Source organism: Ambystoma mexicanum, chromosome 5p, assembly GCF_040938575.1.
Source record: "Ambystoma mexicanum isolate Mex_15411 chromosome 5p, UKY_AmexF1_1, whole genome shotgun sequence".
In the NCBI taxonomy this organism is placed as follows: domain Eukaryota; kingdom Metazoa; phylum Chordata; class Amphibia; order Caudata; family Ambystomatidae; genus Ambystoma; species Ambystoma mexicanum.
The window spans coordinates 535946884-535953029 of record NC_090930.1 but is presented as its reverse complement, the minus strand read 5'-3'; positions in this window follow the sequence as shown (position 1 = coordinate 535953029).

Sequence of the window (6146 nt, the reverse complement as noted above, 5' to 3'; positions counted from 1 at the left end):
ATGTCATGTTTAAGGTAGGTTGGAGGTTGTGTAGGTGATTGGTATTCTTGGTAAGTGTTTGGTAATGTGTGTTGTAGGTCCTGCATTACTGTGAGCATTTCATGTGTGGCCATGTTTCCATTAGGGACACTGTAGCTGGTGACACTTGGGGCATGTTGTGGGGATTAATTTGTTTGCTCTCACATTGCATGACATGCCATGATGTGTTGTGTGGCCGTGCCGGGGAGGGGTTGGGTGACATGGCACTGTTCTCATGTAGTATTTTGCAAATGGGTATTCATTTCTGCAGCATGGAAGTGTGTCTTTTGATGACACTGCATTGGTGGTGTTTGTGTAGGTAGGGATGCACACATTGTGACACTTCCACATGAACAATCTCAGGCTGCTATGGTTCTGACAGTTGACTGTCCCTTTGTTCGTCATAATTGTCAGGTTGAATCATCATTGCTTATCAGATGGTATGTGCCAGGGCTGTGTGCACTCCACAGGGGTGTGATTTCTATGTGAAGTAATTAGCTACCAGCTGCGTACGGGCTGCCTCACCCCGTGCCCTTTCCCCTCCCATGCGCAGTGGGCGTGCATGTGGTTGGGGATGTGGGGGCACCACCATGTCCACAGCCAGGCCCCAGGAGGCGTGATGGGGTTCCGAATTGGCGTCATCATGTGGGTGCTCAGAGGGTAGGCACTGTCCCCTGGTGAAGAGGTGATGGGTATCATTAGTGGGGTAGTGACATAACTCTGCATCTGACATGCATGCATGTGCAGTGGCATTCATACTCACCAAGCAGCCATGTATCGCCATGCCGCCCAGCTTCTAGGTCCCGGCTTAGGGTAGACATTCGGTAAATGAAGCTGTCGTGGGTGGACCCTGGATAGTTGGCATATACTGAGGTGATGATTCCATTGGCATTACATACTACCTGCACGTTGATGCCAGTGCTTGCGGTTCCTATAGATGCGCTCAGATGCCCTGAGGGGGACGTAGTGCCACATGGGTGCAGTCAATGGCACCTAGCACTTTGGGGAATTGTGCCACACCGTAGAAATAGAGGGCGGCAGCCTGCCTTTCTGCAGGTGTCCTGGGCAGGTATATGTGCCTACGGACTGATGGGCGTGCAGTGATGATGTTCAAGACCTGGTGTAGGCAGCGTGACTGCGTGGCATGTGACACCCCACCCACTATGGCACTTGTCCGCTGAAATGATCCTGTGGCCAAGAAGTGCAGTACATTGAGGACCTTCTCCAGAGGGCTGAGTGCTTGGGAGCACAGGGTGGGTGATGTGAGGTCATCCTCCCACTCACTGACCAGGTGTGTGGTGGAAACCTGTACCTCCCATACACCTGGTCATCAGGCATCCCAAAAAGGCTGGTTCTGGGAGTGAAAATTCGGGCCTTCACTATCCTCCTCCTCCTCCTTTGGTAACCCACGGCCACCGCTGCTAGGAACGGTATATTCATCCTGGTGTCTGAGCTTGTTTGTTGTTTGCGCGCACTTTTATGCTGCGCGGGTCGACGTACGCCTGCTTCATGCTGCCGTACGTGTTTCAGGATTGGACCATTTATTTTTCAGTCGTTGTAGGCGAACGTGTGAATCTTCCCGGCCACCCCAGGAATACACGTAACATGCTCTCCCAGGCCCAGTCGCGAGTAAATATTCCCACCCACCCCTGGAATACACGTACCCTACTCTCACAGGCCCAGTCGCGTGTGGAAGTTCACGCGCACCCCGAAATACACGTACCCAGGGCAATCGCGTGTGGAACTTCCCACGAACCCCATAATACATGTAGCCTGCTGGTATCGCGTGTGGAAGTTCATGCAGACCCATAATACACGTACCCTGATGGTATCGCATGGGAGACTACCCGCGCACCCCAGGAATACACGTACCCAGGTAAATCGCACTGCTGGGGGGTGGGGGTGATGGGAGACATGAGTGGGGGCCTGGTGGAGGCTGCCCCTGCACTGCTGGGGGTGGGGGTGCAGGGGGACATGAGTGGGGGCCTGGTGGAGGCTGCCTCTGCACTGCTGGGGCGTGTGGGTGCAGGGAGACATGAGTTGGACATGAGTGGGGGCCTGGTGGAGGGTGCCCCTGGATGCTGGAGGGTGGGGGTGGTGGTAGACATGAGTGGGGGCCTGGTGGAGGCTTCCCCTGCACTGCTGGGGGGTGGGGGTGATGGGAGACATGAGTGGGGGCCTGGTGGAGGGTGCCCCTGCACTGCTGGGGGGTGGGGGTGATGGGAGACATGAGTGGGGGCCTGGTGGAGGCTGCCCCTGCACTGCTGGGGGTGGGGGTGGTGGGAGACATGAGTGGGGGCCTGGTGAAGGCTGCCCCTGCACTGCTGGGGGGTGGGGGTGCAGGGAGACATGAGTTGGACATGAGTGGGGGCCTGGTGGAGGGTGCCCATGGATGCTGGGGGGTGGGGGTGGTGGGAGACATGAGTGGGGGCCTGGTGGAGGCTGCCCCTGCACTGCTGGGGGGTGGGGGTGATGGGAGACATGAGTGGGGGCATGGTGGAGGGTGCCCGGCACTGCTGGGGGGTGGGGGTGCAGGGGGACATGAGCGGGGGCATGGTGGAGGCTGCCCCTGCACTGCTGGGGGGTGGGGGTGATGGGAGACATGAATGGGGGCCTGATGGAGGCTGCCCCTGCACTGCTGGGGGGTGGGGGTGCAGGGAGACATGAGTTGGACATGAGTGGGGCCTGGTGGAGGGTGCCCCTGGATGCTCGGGGGTGGGGGTGGTGGGGGACATGAGTGGGGCCTGGTGGAGGCTGCCCCTGCACTGCTGGGGGTGGGGGTGCAGGGGGACATGAGTGGGGGCCTGGTGGAGGGTGCCCCTGGATGCTGGAGGGTGGGGGTGGTGGGAGACATGAGTGGGGGCCTGGTGGAGGCTGCCCCTGCACTGCTGGGGGGTGGGGGTGCAGGGGGACATGAGTGGGGGCATGGTGGAGGGTGCCCTGCACTGCTGGGGGGTGGGGGTGATGGGAGACATGAGTGGGGGCCTGGTGGAGGCTGCCCCTTCACTGCTGGGGGGTGGGTGTGGTGGGAGACATGTGTGGGGCCTGGTGGAGGGTGCCCTGCACTGCTGGGGGGTGGGGGTACAGGGGGACATGAGTGGGGGCATGGTGGAGGGTGCCCTGCACTGCTGGGGGGTGGGGGTGATGGGAGACATGAGTGGGGGCCTGGTGGAGGGTGCCCCTGGATGCTGTGAGGGTGGTGGTAGACATGAGTGGGGGCCTGGTGGAGGCTTCCCCTGCACTGCTGGGGGGTGGGGGTGATGGGAGACATGAGTGGGGGCCTGGTGGAGGGTGCCCCTGCACTGCTGGGGGGTGGGGGTGGTGGGAGACATGAGTGGGGGCCTGGTGGAGGCTGCCCCTGCACTGCTGGGGAGTGGGGGTGATGGGAGACATGAGTGGGGGCCTGGTGGAGGGTGCCCCTGGATGCTGTGGGGTGGGGGTGGTGGTAGACATGAGTGGGGGCCTGGTGGAGGCTTCCCCTGCACTGCTGGGGGGTGGGGGTGATGGGAGACATGAGTGGGGGCCTGGTGGAGGGTGCCCCTGCACTGCTGGGGGGTGGGGGTGATGGGAGACATGAGTGGGGGCCTGGTGGAGGCTGCCCCTGCACTGCTGGGGGGTGGGGGTGGTGGGAGACATGAGTGGGGGCCTGGTGGAGGCTGCCCCTGCACTGCTGGGGGGTGGGGGTGCAGGGAGACATGAGTTGGACATGAGTGGGGGCCTGGTGGAGGGTGCCCATGGATGCTGGGGGGTGGGGGTGGTGGGAGACATGAGTGGGGGCCTGGTGGAGGCTGCCCCTGCACTGCTGGGGGGTGGGGGTGATGGGAGACATGAGTGGGGGCATGGTGGAGGGTGCCCGGCACTGCTGGGGGGTGGGGGTGCAGGGGGACATGAGTGGGGGCATGGTGGAGGCTGCCCCTGCACTGCTGGGGGGTCGGGGTGATGGGAGACATGAATGGGGGCCTGATGGAGGCTGCCCCTGCACTGCTGGGGGGTGGGGGTGCAGGGAGACATGAGTTGGACATGCGTGGGGCCTGGTGGAGGGTGCCCCTTGATGCTGGGGGGTGGGGGTGGTGGGGGACATGAGTGGGGGCCTGGTGGAGGCTGCCCCTGCAAAGCTGGGGGTGGGGGTGCAGGGGGACATGAGTGGGGGCCTGGTGGAGGCTGCCCCTGGATGCTGGAGGGTGGGGGTGGTGGGAGACATGAGTGGGGGTGCAGGGGGACATGAGTGGGGACATGGTGGATGGTGCCCTACACATCTGGGGGGTGGGGGTGATGGGAGACATGAGTGGGGGCCTGGTGGAGGATGCCCCTTCACTGCTGGGGGGTGGGTGTGGTGGGAGACATGTGTGGGGCCTGGTGGAGGGTGCCCTGCACTGCTGGGGGGTGGGGGTACATGGGGACATGAGTGGGGGCATGGTGGAGGGTGCCCTGCACTGCTGGGGGGTGGGGGGATGGGAGACATGAGTGGGGGCCTGGTGGAGGCTGCCCCTGCACTGCTGGGGGGTGGGGGTGGTGGGAGACATGTGTGGGGGCCTGGTGGAGGGTGCCCTGCACTGCTGGGGGGTGGGGGTGCAGGGGGACATGAGTGGGGGCATGGTGGAGGGTGCCCTGCACTGCTGGGGGTGGGGGTGGTGGGAGACATGAGTGGGGGCCTGGTGGAGGCTGCCCCTGCACTGCTGGGGAGTGGGGGTGATGGGAGACATGAGTGGGGGCCTGGTGGAGGGTGCCCCTGGATGCTGGGGGGTGAGGGTGGTGGGAGACATGAGTGGGGGCCTGGTGGAGGCTGCCCCTGCACTGCTGGGGGGTGGGGGTGCAGGGAGACATGAGTTGGACATGAGTGGGGGCCTGGTGGAGGGTGCCCCTGGATGCTGGGGGGTGTGGGTGGTGGTAGAAATGAGTGGTGGCCTGGTTGAGGGTGCACCTGCACTGCTGGGGGGTGGGGGTGATGGTAGACATGAGTGGGGGCCTGGTGGAGGGTGTCCCTGGATGCTGCGGGGTGGGGGTGGTGGGAGACATGAGTGGGGGCCTGGTGGAGGCTGCCCCTGCACTGCTGGGGGGTGGGGGTGATAGGAGACATGAGTGGGGGCCTGGTGGAGGGTACCCCTGGATGCTGGGGGATGGCGGTGGTGGGAGACATGAGTGGGGGCCTGGTGGAGGGTGCCCCTGGATACTGGGGGGTGGGGGTGATGGGAGTCATGAGTGGGGGCCTGGTGGAGGCTGCCCCTGCACTGCTGGGGGGTGGGGGTGATAGAAGACATGAGTGGGGGCCTGGTGGAGGGTGCCCCTGGATGCTGGGGGGTGGGGGTGGTGGTAGACATGAGTGGGGGCCTGGTGGAGGCTGCTCCTGCACTGCTAGGGGGTGGGGGTGCAGGGGGACATGAGTGGGGGCCTGGTGGAGGGTGCCCTGCACTGCTGGGGGGGGTGGGGGTGATGGGAGACATGAGTGGGGGCCTGGTGGAGGCTGCCCCTGCACTGCTGGGGGTGGGGGTGGTGGGAGACATGTGTGGGGGCCTGGTGGAGGGTGCCCCTGCACTGCTGGGGGGTGGGGGTGATGGGAGACATTAGGGGGGACTGGTGGAGGGTGCCCCTGGGTGGTGGTAGACATGAGTGGGGCCTGGTGGAGGCTGCCCCTGCACTGCTGGGGGGTGGGGGTGCAGGGGGACATGAGTGGGGGCCTGTTGGAGGGTGCCCTGCACTGCTGGGGGATGGGGGTGGTGGGAGACAGGAGTGGGGGCCTGGTGGAGGCTGCCCCTGCACTGCTGGGGGGAGGGGGTGCAGGGAGACATGAGTTGGACATGAGTGGGGGCCTGGTGGAGGGTGCCCCTGGATGCTGGGGGGTGGGGGTGGTGGGAGACATGTGTGGGGGTCTGGTGGAGGCTGCCCCTGCACTGCTGGGGGGTGGGGGTGATGGGAGACATGAGTGGGGGCCTGGTGGAGGCTGCCCTTGAACTGCTGGGGGGTGGGGGTGGTGGGAGACATGAGTGGGGGCCTAGTGGAGGTTGCCCCTGCACTGCTGGGGGGTGGGGGTGCAGGGAGACATGAGTTGGACATGAGTGGGGGCCTGGTGGAGGGTGCCCCTGGATGCTGGGGGGTGGTGGGAGACATGAGTGGGGGCCTGGTGGAGGCTG